Genomic DNA, 21,710 nt, shown 5'->3' with positions numbered 1-21,710 from the left:
TTCAATGTGATTTGTAGACATCACAAAGCAACTTGCTGATGCAGCAAGTCGCTTTGTAACGTCTGCAAATCACATCAAAACATAGTTATGTTGGTACTCAAAATTTATGGAATAGATCGTCTAAGCATGCCATCGTGGATGGAATCGCTGCTAAAACAGGCCATTTGTGAAAATCAATCTGTGATCCTCCAACTTTCTTCTCTAGAGCATCTGAAACTTGATGCAAAACATCAAGTTTTGTGGTAGAGTTGATGTTTTGCATCAACTTTGATGCAAAACATCGAGTTGTGTGAAAAAGTTAACTTTGATGCAAAACATCGAGTTGTGTGAAAAAGTTGATGTAAAACATCAAGTTTTGTGAGAAGTTGATGTTTTGTATAATGTTGATACAAAACATCAAGTATTATAAAAAATTTGATCTTTTGCATAGAAAGTTAATGTTTTACATCAACTTGATGCAAAATATCAAGTTTTCGTAAAAGTTGATGTAAAAGTTGATGGAAAACATCAACTCTTAGCTGAGAAGTTCTTACTCAACATTAAGTTGGTCGCAAATGTTATAGCTAAAACATCCTTACTATTTGTAGTAACCAGTAGGATTCGAACCTAAGTCCCCGCGCATGATATTTTACAAAAAAGTATCTTGGAAAGTATAAACTTTTGTTTCTTAAAGAGACATTTTTCATACTTTTTAAACTCATTTAATAACTAAAATTACCATTTAATCCTTTTTTATCACATCAAGGACACATCTTCTTTAAAAATGAGTGTGGAATTATTTTTCAAAATTAGATAACTTTTAAATAGCTTATTCATGATATTTTAAAATTTATATGTATGTAACGAACTCTTTTTAAAAAAGTATATATTATCAATTAAGAAACTATGATATTCAAGAGCTTCAAAATGGATTTTAATACTACTCTCATCGAGAGCCAAAATAGGGTTCTATAATAAAGATAATAATTGTATCAAGATAACGCTTTTGTAATATAATTATAAAAATAGTTTTTTATAGCTGCACTTTGTAGCACATCCTCAATCATGCTAACATGGCAGATGATGATCCAAGGAGCCTAAGCTTCAAGTGTACACATAGAAGAAAAAAATTACATTTGTGGATAGTGAAGAAGAGGATGCCTCGTCTACCTTCTTAGGAAAAGGCACATCGACTAGTGATGGTGTAGCAATGATTATGAGGAACCATACCTATGCCATAAGCTATATGTTTAGAAAATGGCTTCTTTTACAGTTGTATCATTTTTTAAATGGATTAAAGATGGAAATAATAAATATTGTCTCTATTTTGGCATGTTTTTTAAAAACTTATTGTTAGATTTTTAATTATAATCTCAAAAAGTAAGCAAAACGAAGTCTTTTTTTCATGTCAATTTTTGTAAGAAACATGTAAAGTGCCCAAAATATTATTGTTTTTTGGTAGTGTTGCATGCGTAGGCCACTTTTAAAAAAAAGGTAGAAAACTGAATTTTTTTTATGGAATCTTTGAAAGATACCAAATGTTTCTCGTTTTCAAGAAATATTACCTATTTTGTCCGTAATAGTGTTGATAGAGGAAGGCTTAATGAAGATAATGAATGCCCTGGATCTCCTGACAAACATGCAGAAAACCTAATTTCTCAAGTAATCCCAAATTTTAAGAAATTGGAATTGCTCAAGAAATCCCATGATTACTCACACGTTGCTTCATTTATGAATGATAGCCAAGCATTACAATGAGGATTATTGAAGAAATTTTTGAGAATTTTAAAAGAAAACCCTAATTTGTTCATGAACTCTACACATGCAAGAATAGAGAAGAAAATGAAGCATTAATGGAGTAGAGGCTTTTCCTTACTTGATTTCTTGATGAAAGTCAATAGAAGAGCCTAAAAATAAAAATTTGGCAATCAATGGTGGAAGCAAAGAAGTAACCATATTCAATCAATGAGCATTCACCAATGCCATGGAGATGATGGAAGAGTGAAGAACTTAAAGAACTATCCAGATAGAAATGCCATATACACTTGATGTAGCTATGGAGATCTTGAATGGTGGTCGTTTTACTGTAGCCAACAGGCCACCCTTCTATGCAGCATGAAGACACCTTTGATTCACCTATCTTAAGCTTAGGTAAAGGTTAAGTAAGCTTAAGCCTAGCTTAAAATCTCTTGATCTCCACGATTCATTGGCCGAATCACGCGCAGCACAGAGTCTCCATGGTAGCGAATGACGACCAAGCAAGGCTAATCTAAGCTTTTCCAAGCTTAAGCAAAGCCTCCCTTGTAACTTGAGGCTCCAAGGGGAGGCAAAATCAGACACACTTATATCTGAGATTTTCCATTGAAATCGGCCATGACAACACAAATTGAAAGGTTCAAGAAAAACCCTCAAACAATGCCTCTTTTCAACCCCATTGAAACCCTATTTTTCTCCTTCATTACCAAACACGAAAGAAAGAAAAAGCTTAAATGTTTTAGGATTAATCACTAATCTTGATTAGGAAATTTTCCAAATTTTGGTTCTCGCATTCAAAATTTGGAGCGACCGTCTCAAAGTTTGGTCCTCCTCACACCAATCCATGACCCCAAAACCTTGGAAATTAGCTCAAGAGAAATCAATTTCACCGAATCAAGATTACCATTGCCCACTTCTTGATCAAGAAAATCTAGAAAGTCCAAGAAAATCAAGAAAGTTCAAGAAAACCAAGAAAATGCAAGAAATTAGAAAAATTTTAGAGAATCAGATCAAAGACATGGCTCTCATACCAATGAAAGAAAGTGGAAATATAGATTTAACTTCATTAGCCTAGGATTAAGGAAAACATGAGAGACTAGCCTAGGATTAGAATATGAAGAGAAAGCAAAGGCTTGTGTAACCTTGATTATCAAAAGGTATCAAAAGTATGGTGTATGAGACCTATATACACATGACCCCCATTTCACACTATCATAAGTGTTGTCCATGGACATGGTCAATTGGTTTTGGACCCATTATTCACATGAGACCATTCCACTTTGTTACATAGACCAATCTAAGCATGGAAATATGATGTTGATCATAGATAACAAAGAGCCCATCTAGCTCAAAAACAGCCCATCCCATTGGCATAAATCCCATCTTGAACATATACATCCCATGCACACATGTAGCCTATCATGCTTACATGCAGCCTATCTTGCACACATACAACTTATACCATTCATATGAAACCTATCCGGTGCCCATACAACCCCTCTTGCACACATACAACTAATCCAAACATGTCCTATGGCAATCTCACACATATATAGTCCATCCCATGCACACATGCAACATCACACTTGCTTACAGCCTGTCGTGCACATGTGTAGCCTATACAGTCCCTATATAGTCCATCTTGCACACATACAGCCTATCCCACACACATAAAACCTATCTCATGCCCATATAGTCCCTCCCACACACATTTAACCCTTTTAGCTCACAAATAATCCATGTCATGGCCATTCAACCCATCTCGCACACATAGAGTCCGTCTAGATTACAAACAACCCATCCCACATCCATACATCCTATCACACACACATAAAACCTATTTGGTGCCCATATAAGTCCTCCCATATACATATAACTCATCCATCTCACAAACAACCTATCTCATGCACATACAGCCCATCTACCATCTAGATCACAAACAACCCATCCCACATCTATACATCCCATCCTACACACATACAACCTAATTGGTGCCTATACAGGCCCTCATGTATACATACAACCCATCTCATTGGCCATACAGCCCATCTAGAATCACAAACAACCCATCCCGCACACATTCAACCCATCTACCATCTAGATCATAAAGAACCCACCCCACGTCCATACACCCCATTTTGCACACATATAGCCTATTTGGTGACTATAAAGGTCCTCACACGTACCCATATAGCTCACAAATAGTCCATCGCATGGCCATACAGCCCATCTCGAATAGATATAATTCATCCATCTCACAAACAACACATCCCATGGCCATTCAACCCATCCCACACATACAACATATATGGCATATCATGGGTATACATGATGGCATACATGACCATCATGTTAATGTTGTATATATGCATATGTATAATCCCATGCTGACATGGACACGCTCTTACCACCTCATCACCTCGGGTCCACATCAGCAAAACCTTGGCACCAAAAGCTCGCCAAAATGAAATGCTCACCAAAAAATAACCTTTGCTCATTCCTAGAGTTGTTAAGAACATACTCAGAGATGGAATCACTAGGTCTCCTATTAGATGTTTTCATGGCTGCTGAGAACTTGCTTACAAGAGGAAAAAGTGACTTGAGTGGGATTAGAGGAGGAATAGGGAGGTTAGAAGGATGCTAGAGGATTCGACAAGATCTTAGAGAGTCATTAGACCTTGCAGCAAGATTTAGAAGTAGTTAGAGATTGATTAAAGAGGTCATAGCAAGATTGGTATAGCAAGATTGGTAGAGATATGGAAGCTTGCAAGAGGGTTAGAAACTTGTTGCAAGATTAAGGAGAGATTAAAGACACACAAGAGGATTGGAGATAGATTACAAGCTAATAGCAAAGATTAGAAATGGATTAGAAGGTGGTAGGCAAGATTAGAGAGGGATTAGAGAGCTCTAGGACTAATGGGTTACATGTATAATTAGTTTAAGAGCATAGAAAGGGGCTAGGAAGCTTGGAAAATCTTTTTTTCACTATAGAATAATATGGAAGCACTTTTTAAGAGGGAAAATCACATTTTTGAAGAGAAACAAAAATTTTCAATTTTTAGGATTACTTTTTGGCCGTACAGATATGGTGGGGCCCAAGGGAGGTGAAGTGACCCCTAAGGACACTAGTGGGACTACTAGATTAAAAAAAAGTGATGTGAATGGGGTTACTTTTTGGCCGTACAGATATGGTGGGGCCCAAGGGAGGTGAAGTGACCCCTAAGGACACTAGTGGGACTACTAGATTAAAAAAAAGTGATGTGAATGGGGTTACTAGGGAGACACACCTAGAGTATAACAATAAATACCTCTACTTTAGTCCCTAAAGCTAGTGGGATAGAATGTGCACTCCCACCCCTCCCATTGGTCCAAAATTGATTAAAATGTCATTAAATCATTCCTAATGGGCCCTTTTTGTAGTCTATATTTTCCCTAATGACTTCCTGGTAGTAAAATAATCGGGTATAAAAAATCAATGAAGGCAAATATGACTTTCAGTTCCACTTGAAGGCACCAAAAAGTCAAATCTCTCTTCATTGTTATCCATGCATACATAGTATGTGAGGAAAGAGGAGATTTAGGCAAAATCTTAGAAACTCAGGCACCATAAAGTCAAATCTCTCTTCATTGTTATCCATGCATACATAGTATGTGAGGAAAGAGGAGATTCAAGCGAAAGCTTGGAGGTTTCCTTAAGAGATTGAAGATTTGAATGGAGCAAAATTCAAATGGAGAAGATAGAACTTAAACGTATTTAATTGCCTTGAAAAAAAGAACTTTTTAAAATACTAAGTTACGGCTTCAAGATATATTCGAGTTCTTTTAAAAAATGCCACTATTTCCAATCAACATCTTCTAATTCCATGTTGTACTTATGTCAAAAATATAGTTGCATAGTTACTTATGTCAAAAATATAGTTGCATAGTTACTTATGTCAGAAATATAGTTCCATAGTTACATATGTTAGAAATATTCTCGTACTTGCTTTCTTAATTTATAGAGTACTAGCTATTCACATCTATGATTTTTCACTCCGTAGAAGTGACGTAGAATTTAAGCACATTAGAATATAATAAGCATTAAATATCTTTAGAAAATACAAAAAAAGGTGAATTTAGATTCGAAAAAAAAGAGAGAAAGAAACCCAATATAATAATATATTTTTTACACTTTTTTGAAATTCCAAGAGGAAAGAGAAAATCCTTAAAGGGCCCATTTGGAACCTGAATTTCCTCTAATGTTTACTCATGTTTTTCTTTTTGTGGCTAGGTTTTCCTCTTATTCAGCTAGGTCAACACAATCATTTCCAAACTCCCTCAACCACATAAAAGCTTCTAAAAAGAATAAGAGGTAAGCCCTTGACCAAACTCTTTGTATTGTTTTTCACCTTTGGGTGCGAGGGATTATTTCTTGAGTTTTTTTGCCTATGTATAATGCTTAGGCTTAATGCATTAATGCATTAAGCCTATACATTAATGTTTAATGCATAATACATTACACATAATGCTACATAATCATGATGGATAGTACATTACACAGAGTGCATTAATCATTAATGCATTATGCTTAATGCATAAACATAATGCAATATGTATTAATGCTTAATGCATAAGCATTAAGCATTACGCATAATGCTTAATGCATAAGTATAATGCATTACGCATAATGCATTAAACCTTAATGCAATATGTATTAATGCTTAATGCATAAGCATAATGCATTACGCATAATGCATTAAACCTTAATGCACTATGCTTAACACTAGTTTGGTAATAGGACTGAAAAGTGTCCATGGACATATATATGTCCTCTTTACTAACTAGTTTTATGGAATTATTTAGAAGTGACGTAGAATTTAAGCACATTAGAATATAATAAGCATTAAATATCTTTAGAAAATACAAAAAAAGGTGAATTTAGATTCGAAAAAAAAGAGAGAAAGAAACCCAATATAATAATATATTTTTTACACTTTTTTGAAATTCCAAGAGGAAAGAGAAAATCCTTAAAGGGCCCATTTGGAACCTGAATTTCCTCTAATGTTTACTCATGTTTTTCTTTTTGTGGCTAGGTTTTCCTCTTATTCAGCTAGGTCAACACAATCATTTCCAAACTCCCTCAACCACATAAAAGCTTCTAAAAAGAATAAGAGGTAAGCCCTTGACCAAACTCTTTGTATTGTTTTTCACCTTTGGGTGCCAGGGATTATTTCTTGAGTTTTTTTGCCTATGTATAATGCTTAGGCTTAATGCATTAATGCATTAAGCCTATACATTAATGTTTAATGCATAATACATTACACATAATGCTACATAATCATGATGGATAGTACATTACACAGAATGCATTAATCATTAATGCATTATGCTTAATGCATAAACATAATGCAATATGTATTAATGCTTAATGCATAAGCATTAAGCATTACGCATAATGCTTAATGCATAAGTATAATGCATTACGCATAATGCATTAAACCTTAATGCAATATGTATTAATGCTTAATGCATAAGCATAATGCATTACGCATAATGCATTAAACCTTAATGCACTATGCTTAACACTAGTTTGGTAATAGGACTGAAAAGTGTCCATGGACATATGTATGTCCTCTTTACTAACTAGTTTTATGGAATTATTTAGAACACATGGATAGTGAAAATCAAAGGTTCCCTTTTTTCATGTCTTCAGGTACATAACGAAGGACAATTGGGATTTTTTAGATCACATTGGTTACCTCTAAGCTTTTCAATTTCAAAAGAATTCATAGGCCAAATTATAGTCATAATACAAACCTGTTTGGACTATATTTGGATCGAAGTCTTTAATTAGCCAATTTCTTATTGCTTTCCAAAGTTTTTGGATATGCATTACTTTACAAACATATATATAGTGTAATACAATCCATCTTAGACTGAAAAGTCAATTAGAACTCTAAAATTTTAATCTTAATAAAAATTCTAAGGTATTTAACTCTCTTTAAAAAAAAATAACTTTGAGGACTTTTATAGCTAATTAAACAGTCATAGACTAGGACCAAATCTTACACACATGTTCTATACACTGTTATGCTTTGCTGGTGCATTTTGTGAGAGTCAATCATGTATACACCTATCCTTTTAGGCACTTTGTTTTAGACGAAAGTTTATAAATTTTGTACCATATTTATTACTTTAGAATAAGAGATTACTTTATGCATTTTTAAACATCTCATAACACTACAACACATCAGAAGCACATCAATGTTTTTTAGTAGCATTGTCAGAAGGAAAATATCAGGGGTTTTAATGATGCTCAGCAACGATTTGTTGCTTCTCCATAGTGTTTTCTCTCTCAACCAAAACAACAACATATATAATGGCAAAAAAACGCTGCTATACTGTAAAAAATATCTCGCTTTTTCATCACTTCTTTTGCTGCCACGTAGTTTTTATCTTTTGAATACAATAAACTTGTACTCTGAGTTTTTTACAGGTTTATGTCTTATCTATCACTTCTACCTCTCTTACCCTATCCTCCTCAAGCTCAAGCAAGGTATGTCTACACTTTTCCTTTATCTCCTATGCAAATAAGCTTTCCATGAAAGCTTTCTTGTGAGTATTTCCTTTCTCTTTTCTCTCTTTTAAGTTTTTCTTTTCTTCTTTTTTCCTTCTTATTGAAGCTTAACCATTATGACTATTTTCCCTTCTTCTTTTTCTCTAATTAAGAGCTCTCCGTTAAAGCTTCATATGGTAAGAGATCTTTATTTTTCTTATACTTTGTTTCTTAACTTGGTTTAATTTTGTAGGTTTTCAACACATACAAGCCTCTCACAAGAGATGTCTTTCTTGTATGTTTCATCTTTCATGCTTTTACATGTTTATAGGGTTTGTAAGTTTTAGGGTTTTTAAGATTAGGGTTTGTTATTAATACTTTTTTTCTTAATTTGGTTTGATTTTGTCGGTTTTCAACACATACAAGCCTCACAAGGTAAGAGATCTCTTTTTTGTATGTTTCTTCTCTTATGCTTTTACATATTATAGGGTTTGTAAGGTTTAGGCTTTTAAGATTAGGGTTTGTTGTTTTTTCCATGCTCTGTGGATAGCCTTTTAGTAGAGAGCTATGCTTCTCTCAAGAGATGGTCATATGCCTTAGCCTCATGCATAAGCTTATGCCATATGTATAAGGCCATATGCATAAGCTTTATGCATGAGGCTTATGCGTAAGCTTTATGGATGAGACTCATACATAAGTTTTATGCATGAGGCTTGTGAATAAGCCACATGCATGAGACTTGTGAATAAGCCACATGCCGGTAGCTTCCAATGCAAGCCGGTAGCTACCTAGGCATGCTAGTAGCTTCCAATGCATGATGGTAGCTACCTAGGTATGCCAGTAGCTTCCTAGGCATGCCGGTAGCTTCCAATACATGCCGGTGGCTACCTAGGCATGCCAATAGCTTTCTAGGCATGCCGGTAGTTTTCAATGCATGCCAATAGCTTCCAAGGCATGCGGGTAGCTTCCAATGTATGCTGATAGCTACCTAGGCATGCAAGTAGTTTCCAATACATGCCGGTAGTTACCTAGGCATGCCAGTAGCTTCCAGTGCATACCTAGGCATGCCGGTAGCTTCCAATGCATGCCAGTAACTATAGCCATATGCATGAATTAGCCTTATGCATGCATTAGACGTATGCATGCCAATAGCATTAGCCTTATGCATTAGCCATATGCATAAGCCTCATGAATTGGAGTATACATAAGAGTTTTAAGTATTTAGGTTTCTTCTTGGATAGATGGAAAATAACTTGCGAAGCGATGTTACACGTGAAAGAGGATATGATATCCCAACAATCTTTGTAAGTATATATTAGCCTCAAAATCTATCTTATCTTTTAATTAAAGAAGGTTATCTTAAGTAACAACATAATTGTAATGTTCATTTGTTTGTATGTCTATAGCTTGAAGCAATGGACCGCCCCCCTACGCAAAGATGAATATGATTTTCCATTACAATGGGGTTAGAAATCTCTATTTGAAAGGGTGCAAGAAGACAGAGGATATATTGTTATTACTGGAGGACATGCTTGGCAAGCATGGCAAGTAAGTACATTCCTAAAACCATAACCTCTTTGTTTTTGCAAAATTGATTTTCACTTGTGTTAGTTTTATTGTCTTTTAGAATCATGTTACTAGAAACGGTGGTGCAAACATCCAAGCAAGAAGCAATGGAAATGTGAGAAGAGAAGGGGGGGAGATGCAAAGAACAATAATAATTGAACTGCATGAGATGTAGCCCCTAGCTCCATAGATTTTCATTATGCTTTATTTTGTACACCAGCTTTTTGGAATCATACACTTATGTAATTCCGGCAAGTATTGGAATTGGATTGCGACATTCCTAAAACCATGAATTGCAATTGTCCTTTTTTTGTATTTGTCAAGTTTTACATTACATATGTCGTTGTTGTGATGATGTGTAGGACATGAACTTGTGTTAGTTTTACTGTGTCTACATTATTAAAAAAAAGAGCTAGGATAGACTGGGGAGTCCTATGTAGACTCCCCAGTCTCTCCCAGTTTTTTTTTACTACGCAGTACTTTCACTACTCAGCAGTAGAAATAGCAGCGATATTTTCATAGCCTAGCAGCAAAATATTGCTGCTATTTTCGCTTGCTTAGTAGCGAAATGGGCCTGACACATCTCCCTACCCTTCTAGTTGTAAAAGCAGTGCTATTTTCACTCTGCGAAACCCTAATTCTATTATAGTATAAGGCTTTAAGTGGAATATCTAGTCATTTTATAAAATATTAAACACTATTTTTTATAAGTTTCTCACTAGATGATCCCAAAAAAAGGCACTATAAGGCTTTAAGTGGAATATCTAGTCATTTTATAAAATATTAAACACTATTTTTTATAAGTTTCTCACTAGATGATCCCAAAAAAAGGCAAGGGTTCATATGTGATGTTTTGTTATCAATGCAATTTTGAAAGTTGACACCATCACCTTGTCTACTAACTAAATTGAAATTTTTAGATATGTTTTCTTGACTGATTACTTTACTAGACACATTTATTTATTAGTATAAGTAAAGTAAATCACCATATAAGATCACACTGTTGTTATATTTTGGGTGTCAACAAAGACGCTACAACGAAAAAAAGATTCTAAGAAGTAAATTTAATTGCATTCATTATTCATGTAATATTTTTTTATCATGAAAAAACTATTTCTTGTCTCTTAAATACGAAGTGTGATTTTTGAGAGGGAGCTTGGTGGAGGGATATTTTGCTAGCAATTCCTCTCTTAAAAATGTGGACATTCTCTCTCCAACCCCTCCACCACTACCTCTTCCTATATCTTCCAACTACCTCCACCACCACCTCTCAGCCCCCCACCCCAGCCCACTTTCTCCCCTCTAGCCGAACTTAGCTCCTCCCTTCTCTCTCTCTCCCCTCTCTCTCTTTCTTTCTCCCCCTATCTCCCTCTCCCACTCTCTTCCCTCTCTCTCTCTCTCTCTCTCTCTCCCCCTCTCTCCCTCTCTCTCTCCTTCTTCTCCCTCTCCCACCCTTGTCCCTCTCTCCTTCCTTCTCTACCTCTCCCACTCTCCCTATGCATAATCTTTCCTTCCCTCTCTCTCACCCTTTTTCCCTTTCCCACCCTCCCTCTGACTCTCTATCCTTCCCTCTCTCTCTATCTCTCTCCCTATCTCTCCCTCTTCCCCCCTCTTCCCCCTCTCTCTCTCTCTCTCTCTCTCTCTCCAACCCTCTTCCCTTTCTCTTTCCCTCGCCCTCCCTCTCCCACACCCTCTTCCCTCTCTCTATCTCCTTCATTTCCCTCTCCCTCCCTCCCTTTCACTCTCCCACCCTCCCCCTCTCTCCTTCTCCTACCCTCTTCCCTCTCTCTCTCTCTCCCTCTCCCACCCTCCCTATGCATAATCTCTTCTACCCTTTCTCTCACACATATTTAAACCTTCTCTATACCTTTTTTCCCCTCTCTCTCTCTTTTACCTTATCTCTCTCTCTCTCTCTCTCTCTCTCTCTCTCTCTCTCTCTCTCTCTCTCTCTCTCTCTCTCACACACCTCATCTTTGCATGCCTTTGTATTTTTATGTTTGCATGACATTGCCTAATGCATGTATGTGCCATTACAATACATTGCATTGCATGGCATGGCGTTGCATTTGGATGTTATTACATGTTCATGTCACTGCATGGTACCACTTGCCCTTTGCATAACAATATCAAGGAGGTTTGTGGGTGGCGTGCTCTACTAAGAATGCTAAGCTAAATGGTGGTTAAAATGTTGTATGGAGGTTATCTTTATATTTATAGTAGTGGGAGAGGTGTGCTCTTCTCTTGCACCAATTAAAAAAAGATAACTTTCTTCTTTTTTAATGTCAATAAGAAAGGCATCTTTCCTCAAGATCCTACACCCCAATAATGAAGGCATATTTTCTTACTTTTTTGGGGAAGAGAAAGTATGGCATGAGGAACAATGAACAATACAAAATTGAATAGGATAATATAGTTGCTAATTGTGAGCAGCAAGAGAAAATTTTACTCCTGAAAAGAAACTACATTTAGATCACATATTGTTTCCTTTAAAAAAAACCCAAAATTTTTACCAAGGCAATTGATAAAAAGACAAGGAGAATTTTAGTTGAAGACCACTTTATTCCAAAAAGGTTATTACATCATCCTCTCGGGCTAAAGACATCTAAGTACTTATAAGGGCTACACCAAATTAAAAACTATTTACAAAAGATAACATTCCATAAATACCTAAGGGTACCTACACCTATGCGCTTTTATGGGCTACTCTATTCTTCAACTCCTCTCGGAGGGACTCCTCCTTCTCTTCACCAATGTACCCGTAACTCCACCAAGTGCTGATAACGCTTCCAATATTCATATTCCACATATACAAATCTCCAGAATTGATAGGCTCATCTGCTAGCATCTTGCTCCAAAGATTATGGGGTCTCTGTGTGATTCTCAGATGTTCTATTGCATCTATGTCCATCTTGTTGCACAAATCTTTGCAAACCCTATCAAGGGTATCCTTCAAAGTATAGTTGGGGCCATTAGAAGAAGGCATAAATTCAACAAAGACTAGTTGATGATGGTGGTAAGGGTTGTTAGATAGAGAATGATGGTGAGGGAAAGAAATACAATAAGAGGCAGAGGGAGGCAATAATATTTGGAAGTGAGGATTAGAGTAAGCGCCAAGGGTCATATTTATAGATACACAAAGCTAAAAGCAAAAAGGAATTTTGCATGGAGATTCCCTAAATTTAGAAATGTAGATGCATGAATATTCCCTAAATTTAGAAAAGTAAATACATGGATAAGTGTTGTGTCAACGTCAACATCAACATTGAGAAGACCTTGAAATAATAAATGAACATATTCTAGCCACCACCATTGACATACAACCATATTGATTGTCCTGCAAAAATATTTGAAAAACAAAAAGTAAATAGACCTTGCTAGAGAGTTGATCTAACCATCATATAAAGGACAATTTATTATTGCAAAATGAAGGACCTTTTCAACTCTATAAGGTCCTTTTCAGATTGTTCTCTTCCTGTTGAACATTTTCATTAGGTCCTCCTTTTTTAGAGTGGGTTGATGTATAAACATGTTATTGTTCACATCTGCAAGATGGATTCTTTCCCATAGTCACCTGGTATTTTCATTACGTAGTAGAGATTCCTCGATCTCAATTACAAACACTTCCATTTTTCTGGCCTTCATGACCAAATGCTCAAAGACCGTAGCTGTGTTTGAAATTGCCGAATCTATTCTCTTGGCTACCATATCCGATATGCCACTCTTGTACTTTAATGACTAATTGGCTAAATCATTTTATTCTTGGCGTAGTCCCTTTTGCAACACAAATCCACTAGCCTCCAATTCTTAAACCTCATCCACAGCAAGGTTTGTACCTCATCCAACTGGCCATACAACTCACGGTCTAGCAGGTGATTGATAGATGGTTTTACATACTCTCCAAGTATGATCTATGCTGTTGTTGCAAAACCACATAAACTGACACCTCTTCCCCCTGACCACTCTCTCATACCATAGAAAGATGGAACTAGAACACCTTGCCCTCAGTTCTTGATGCTCTTCTTACACTTGCCATCTTGGCCACCTAACCATCCTTGGCACAAGTAACCTTGTTGTGCAGCCCACATTGAGTCGTGTATGACATTTTTAAATTTCTGATTCAGTTTCTAATCCCTCTTCTTTGTGACCGTCTTTTGCATAGCAGTAGCTGAAGGAATAGTGGGTGGAAAGTTTAATCTCCTATCTTGTTTCTTTCATAGTTGGTTTTGTGTGACATACTCTAGACAATGTGATGAGTTAACTTCCTCAAGATTTATAACTATGGGTTTTATATGCCGGCTAACTGTAATGTTATCACCAATATAGTTTGGTTGTACATGTATTGGAGTGCCACTCATCACTGCTTCCCCCACCAATCTGCTGGTTCTTGATGGACTTGGAGGTTTTGATGTTCTCGTCTTCTCCATCAACTTTGTTATTGTAGGGCCTGCTCCATGATATTTACCTTGCATGAATTTTGTGGATTGGAAGAGGGCATTAGCGAGATCTCAAAAATAAAAGCATCATATAAAGAGATGGTTTCCTTGAAATCCTCTCCTTCTAACCAATTTGCATGTTTCCTTTCTGCTAGATTTGTGGTTCGACATGGGCATTAGCGAGATCTCAAAAATAAAAGCATCATATAAAGAGATGGTTTCCTTGAAATCCTCTCCTTCTAACCAATTTGCATGTTTCCTTTCTGCTAGATTTGTGGTTCGACATGTGCAACAAATTGGCGTCTTCCACCTCCTATAACAAACTGGCATTTCTGTTAGATTGGTGGTCGGCATGTGTGACAAACTGGCATCTTCCACCTCCTATAACAAACTGGCATTTCTGCTAGATTGGTGGTCGGCATGTGTGAGAAATTGGCGTCTTTTCCACCTCCTATAACAAAAGATTAACTACTAAGAATCAAATTTGTAAGCTCCAACCACATTCCATGCAAAAGATTAGATTAACAATTCAAATTCCAAATGCAATATATTGGTTTTCAAATCCAAGAAAGTTATCCTTACCCATACTAGGTGCTTCCTCCTATGGGGACATCTAGTATGCCACCAACTAAGCCAACAATCCATGGCTACCATTCATCCACCACAATCTAATTGTCTATATTTCAAGAGTGCCTCTTCTTCACTTAATGCACAATGCTACTGACGAGATAGTCGCTTGTGCTCCTCTTGAAAATTCTTGACTACATATTGTACTATATGGATGTTCAAGATTTCAATGAAAAAGACACGAACTCTCACAAAAACTTCCATCATATTCTTTGGTCCATTATTATAGACTATCCTAACTGCCCTCCAATTGGATCCTGCCTCATCAGCGAGATGAAGCCAAAAATTCAAGTTTGGAAAAGCCTTTTTGCACCACAACATTGTTGATCATTTCTTAGAAAAGAACTTATGCCACTGTGTCATCCTCTTTCATTTTCCAAGGCACAATTATCACTCATAAGCTCTTTTGCAGGCTACATGCCATCATATAAGAGTTAGAAAAGAAGTTGAAAACAAGTTCAAAATTTTAAAGAATTTGACAAGACCAAAATGTACCTTGGATCATATACGGGTGTAAGCATGTTAACGTTTACTAAATAGCATGTCCATGGACATTGCTTGCTAGCATATGCATAGGTCGTATGCCGTATGCATACGCCCTATGCATATGTCCTTATGCATAGCTGTATGCCATATGCATATGTCCTTATGCATAGCTGTATGCCATATGCATACGGCTTATGCATACAGCCTAATACGGCATACGCCCTATGCATATGTCCTTATGCATAGCTGTATGCCATATGCATACGGCTTATGCATACAGCCTATGCATACAGCATAAGGCCTATGCATAGACAGTATCCATAAGGCCTATGCATAGACAGTATCCATAAGGCCTATGCATAGGCCGTATGCCATATGTAAAGGCCTTTACATATGGCTTATGCATACGGCCTATGCATAGAAATATGGGGCATTGTTATATGCCATGTAGAATGCTGCTTATGTCAGGTTAGGAGTGGTTATCCGCCGCGAGTAGGTGGTTATAGTGGAGGGGGAGTGGTTATAGTGGAGGGGGAGTCCTTGATCTTCTCACTATCCTTCTCTTGCAAAAGAGGAATTGCCTTTGCCTTTAATAGTGGGGAGCGTGTGGAAAGTCCTCAGAAGCTATCATTTGAAAGGGGCGCTGTCCACCCTGCTTGTCTAAGTAGTATTGTAGGAGGTCGTAAATGCACAATGTCCTAATTTCACAGGTTGTATTTTTTGTCTAAGATTGTGTTATTGTTTTCTCTTAGTTAGATTGACATATGCGAGCTAAGTGGCCTTATTCATTCAACCTCATGTTTATTGCACCCTTGGGTGCCGGGTTCAGGAAATGGACTTATGCATAGAGATATGGGGCATTCTTATGTGCCATCTAGAATGCTGCTTATGTCAAGTTAGGAGTGGTTATCTGCGAGTAGGTGGTTATAGTGGAGGGGGATCCCTCGATCTTCTCACTATCATTCTCTTGCAAAAGAGGAGTTGCCTTTGGCTTTAATAGTAGGGAGCGTGTGGAAAGTCCTCAGAAGTTATCATCCGAAAGAAGTATTGTAGGAGGTCTTAACAATGTTCTAATATCATATGTTGTATTCTTTGTCTAAGCTTTAAGTATGAGCAATCATGTTTTGTTGCCTAGGCATGTATGTAGCAGCAATGTCGATCGACCCGTCACACAAGATCCTGATGTAGCCAATCTGTTGTCAATTATAAATGAGCGATATGGGCAGCAAGCTTGGCGCCGCAGTTTACACAGACACAGGTATGGTTCCATCAAACCTTTTCTTATACACAAAGTTAATCTTTTATGAATTTTATTTGTCTTATATTTTAATCTTATATTCATTCGGGCCAGTCGACGCCATGGGGCAAACTACCCCAGTTGGTCAGTCGGACGCCGTGGGGGCAATCTACCCCACTTGCTCAGTTGGGGCAGACCACTCCTTTGATAGGCGCAGGGCCGAGTGGTGCGGGGCCGAGTGGTGCAGGCCCATCACGGTATGGGCGTGATGAGCCTACACCACCTTCCTCTACTAGAGCCACCTTCGCTCCCTCACGTCTGTCTTCACCACCATCACCATGACGTAGTAGGGAGTTTGGGGGGGTAGTAGACGTGCTAGCGGGGGTGAGCCGACTGCTTTTGCTTTGGCAAAAGCAGCACTAGGTCTCCTGATGTGTCTCATCATCTACACATTATGAGCCAGCCCTAGGAGACCCATTCCACCATTCGATCCACGCCTCCTACCATACACCATGGATGTGGATGGTGCCCTTGTGATGGATGCACAAGGAAAGCAAGTCATGAATCGTATGCATGTACTTACGAACCTGGAGTTCGTGAACTCCTTCAAAAAGTGAAAAGCAAAAGATGAACTTTCTAAGTAATATGTTATTGATGTACTTAAGTCAAAGTTCCCTATGCCACATGCGAGTCTATGCTTCTCCGAGGAGTGGATGAACCGGTGCATCAAGATTTTTCTCTCTAATAGGAGAGCAAATATCAAGAGAGTAGCGAAAAATCATTTGGAGAAGCCTAGCGTGTGTACAACCGAGGAGTGGAGGCACGCACGTAGTTTCGTGAGAAAGCACCCAGGTGCTTTTTAACAACAAGCGACGATGAGTGCTTCTCGACTACGGAAGCGAGGGGCTTCGCACTTCGGCTCCCGCAAGAAATCCTCCTTTCTTGCTCATTTCGTAAAGTATCATTTCTTCTCTCCTTTCATTTCGTTTTGTACTATATTATTTTCTTGAAATAATTGTATATTTTCTTAATTATTTTTTGTAGAGGGAGGTTGTTCGGTGTGACCCAACAAAGGAGGAATATGACTATGGGTATAGAGCCCCCCATTTGTAATTATGGGCGTGGATGCGTACGCGAGGTGTACACTTTGATGAGTCCGTTTTGGGTACTCAAGCTGATGAGTTAATGTGTTGCCTAAACCATTCTCCTTTTTACGTCTAATTGTATTTCCATGCTTTCCTTACCTTACGCTTGATGGCATGTATGCAGGATGAAAGGGAAGAAGAAGAGGAGGATCCAGATTATCAGCATGGAGCAAGTGAAGAGGACGAGGAATCGAATGATGAAGATCACTCTGAATCCGATGAGGATTCCGGTTAGACACCCACCACTTCATTCCTCTTCATTGTAAAAACTTTATGTATACATGGCAAAAGGCCCAACAATTTCTGGAATATAATATCTTTTTGGGCTCAAATGCATTCTCCACAATGTATGTGTTTCTTGTATTTGTGTTTGTGTTACAAATCTGAAACTTTGACTCTATTTTAATTTTTTTTTAAGAGCTGGGGTAGACTGGGGAGTCCTGTGCAAACTCCCTAGTCTACCCCAGCTCTTTTTTTGATGTGCAAAGCGTTCAGTGCTCAGCAGAGCGAAAATATTAGTCGCTTACTAATGAGCAACGAAACCATTGCAGCGAAAATAACAGTGTTTCTAGCAGCGAAAATGGCCCGACACCTAGCTATGCTTCTAGTTATAAAAATGCTGCTATTTTCGCTGCTAGACCCTCATTCTGTTGTAGTGCATGCCCTAGGAGTTTGTGCAATGAAGGGATCTAAACAAGCTGAGATAAGGGAGTAGATCTAAGCCATATCCATGAGAAGCCATGCGGTAATTCACACATGAAGGATCATGAGCTAGCTCCCAAGAAACCAAGGTCCACTCATCATACAAGGAATAGTCACCTAAACATGGAAAGACTGCCATGAATCAGCCATAGGAGCATGAGCTCCAAGAAAAGTATGATCATCCATGTGATCCCTGTGTATAATCATGCATCTCCTATGAGGTCTCGCCACAATGAAGTTATCACTACTCTCATGTATTATGCCTAACTACTTAAACACATAAACTATATCCAAATGAACGTTATCAGGTATGCTATGAGAGTTAGGAGTAGTGGTCAAACCATAGATATCCCCACACGTGTGGAAGCCCTAGAGGAATAGCCTAACACATCTAACACAAGAACCTCAGGCCTATGCTTCTCATGGTCCCATCATATGTTCATGGAGGGTCGCCTGTGGAGTATCTCTAACCTCGTGCATAACAAATGCATCACTAATTAAATGCTAGTCTAAATGATCATCAACTATGATCCCCAAGACGATAGGTAGGCCTTAGTGTATCAACACTTGTAATTCTTGATGCCATCCCTACCCTCGAGATCATGCCCACGTGATCTAGCTCACATTCATCACTATCACATACAGCATCATCATGTGCATATGTGTCCATGTCATCATGTCCACATGTATAATTATCATCTTGCGCACATGTGTGATATATCAATATCATCATATGTGTGTGTGATACATCATCATGTGTATGAGTATACGATACATCATCATCATCTAGATCCATGTCAATGTAATCTACACCATTAGGAACATAATCATGGTAGCTCAAGAGTGTAGGACACACGTAGTACAAGTCACCAAAAGAAGACTCATCCCATGCAAACAATACCGAACCATCGATGTTGAGGTAACTAAGCAATAAATCGATGAAGTTATCGTGTGCAGACCATTTGGCACATATATCATCCTCATCAAAATAATGCCTCAAATTACTAGGCAACAAACCCACAAGCTCGAACATCCAGGCATGGCATGAGAATGACGCCTCCTCATAGCATGAAATCAGCAAATGAGGGTATAGAGGTCCAAGCCTCGAAGTACCAAAAGTATGTGTGAACTCGGCAAATGAGGGTATAGAGGTCTAAGCCTCGAAGTACCAAAAGTATGTGTGAACTCGGCAAAAGATATGTGAACCATGATTTTAAAAATCGAAACTCAAAATATCGACCGTAAGGCCGTGATAATAGTGCATGAGCACGTCTCCTACAATTAAGATCTAAGATGGTAATATAGTGATGTCGATGACGATGACAATGTTTAGTGTGCCAGTCATAAAATGAATAAAGGTAATAAGAATGACCCATAGTTTGTGCAAATACCACCCAACACACTCAAAACGTGTGAAAACACCTCACCACTCACAAAGGGTGTGAACAAAGCCCACAAAAGCCCTCAACAAGTGTTCCCTCAATGTGCTAGGCATGTGAAAAGGAAGCACTATGATACACCCCGCATATGAACACACCACACAAAACACTCCAAGTGTGTGAATACCAAAATATGAAAAGGAAAGAGGAGGGTGTGAAAGGAGTAAGGAGTGTGAAATGGGGTAAAAGAAAACCCTAAGGTTTTAATAGAAATAATAGGCACCCTTTTTTTTCCCTCAAGTAATCTTTTCTCTTTCTCCTTCTTCTCCTCAAGTAATCTTTTTTTTTTCCCTCAAGTAATCTTTTCTCTTTCTCCTTCTTCTTCTTGTGACACATGGGTACACAGTCCAAGCCCACACATGTAAGTTTAAAGGGGGATAGTAGGGCTGGTATTATGGGGGGCTGCAGGCATGGGCGCACTACAAGGGTGACTAACCATCTTTTTAAAACATGTATACGGGATATTTTGGGAAAGTTTGACCATAAGTAGCCTTTATGCTAAAAAAGGAGAGAAGAAAGCTGAAAAACTGGCACCCAGTTATTTTGGGGCTATACTTGTTATTTTGGGTGTTTGCTTGCTTTTGTGGGGTCAGAAGCTCATAAAATCTTGCATTCTTGAAGCGTGGGTTGTAAGGCCCATTACACATCGCCATACCCTTGCCTGCCCATGCTGATGTGGTGGGGGTATCCACTGCCCATAATTCATGGGCAGGCAATCTCCCCCGCCCAATCCCCTGCCCATACATGGGTGGTGGGGTATGTGTAACGGGCCTAAGTCAACCTTCTTTTTCTGGGTGTCAAAAGGATACAAGTTGATCAGCAGGTGGCTGGCAATCTTGTCAGGAGTTGGCATAACCCAAGGCATGGTGCCGAGTCAAGTAGTCTTGTGGAGTTGGTCATACTCAGGGATGCCTAGGCCAAGGTTTTCGGAAGGCTTATAGACAACCAGTTGTGCCGACTAAGGGAACCTATGACACAAATTAGCGTGTGGTGGTATCTTTTATCCTTGACTTCCACCTATGATTAGAAGGGTTTTATGTGGGGTGTGATTTGGTGGTATGGGACACCAGAATCTATTCTCATGTAGGATCTCCTAAGGCTTCACGGATTTTTGATCTAGAACGCTCTATGGTTGGGCATAGTTAATATATGGTAACTATGAGGGTAGTGCTAGTCTGTGTGAGTGACAACAAGATAAGGAACTTTCTTGGTTGTCTGAGCATGACATGTTACTGGGTAGGGTGATTCCTCACACTCTCGTGATGGCCAAGTGATATTGATGCATAGTGATGTATGAGGTAGCCTCGGAATTGTACATGAGAGAGATAAGAAGTTTGGAACTTTTCCGTGTAGGACCAAGTGCCTAAGACCAAGTTGCATATCCAAGATTCAAGATTGCTCAGTAGTGAATATAACTCTGCATATGATACTATATTTCCTTGTTTGCTTTTGGGAAGTGGGACCTCTAACATGGACATTCCCAATTTGGGAGAGTGAGAAAAAGAGTTACTCATCGAGTAATGGACTTTCAATCTGTTCGATGGGGTGTAACCCATTGACATGTTAGGGATGGAATTTATTATAAAGGTGTATGTTGTCTTCAGGTTATTCGAGGACAACAGGCATACGTAGGATAGTTTAAGAGTCGTATGTAATCTTTAGGCTTTCAAGCACGTGGGACATACATAGAATTCGATGGGAAGTTTTATACTTGACCTAAAGTAGACATGAATATCTACTGGCTATGCAAACACATTGGAAGTACATAAGGACTTGTTTTCTCATCAAGCGATTGCCTTGATCCAG

This window comes from Cibotium barometz, chromosome 40 (genome assembly GCF_041138505.1).
Source record: "Cibotium barometz isolate CiBa-2024 chromosome 40, ASM4113850v1, whole genome shotgun sequence".
NCBI classification, from domain to species: Eukaryota; Viridiplantae; Streptophyta; class Polypodiopsida; order Cyatheales; family Cibotiaceae; genus Cibotium; species Cibotium barometz.
The sequence above is the reverse complement of the archived record's forward strand: the minus strand, read 5'-3'. Positions refer to the sequence as shown.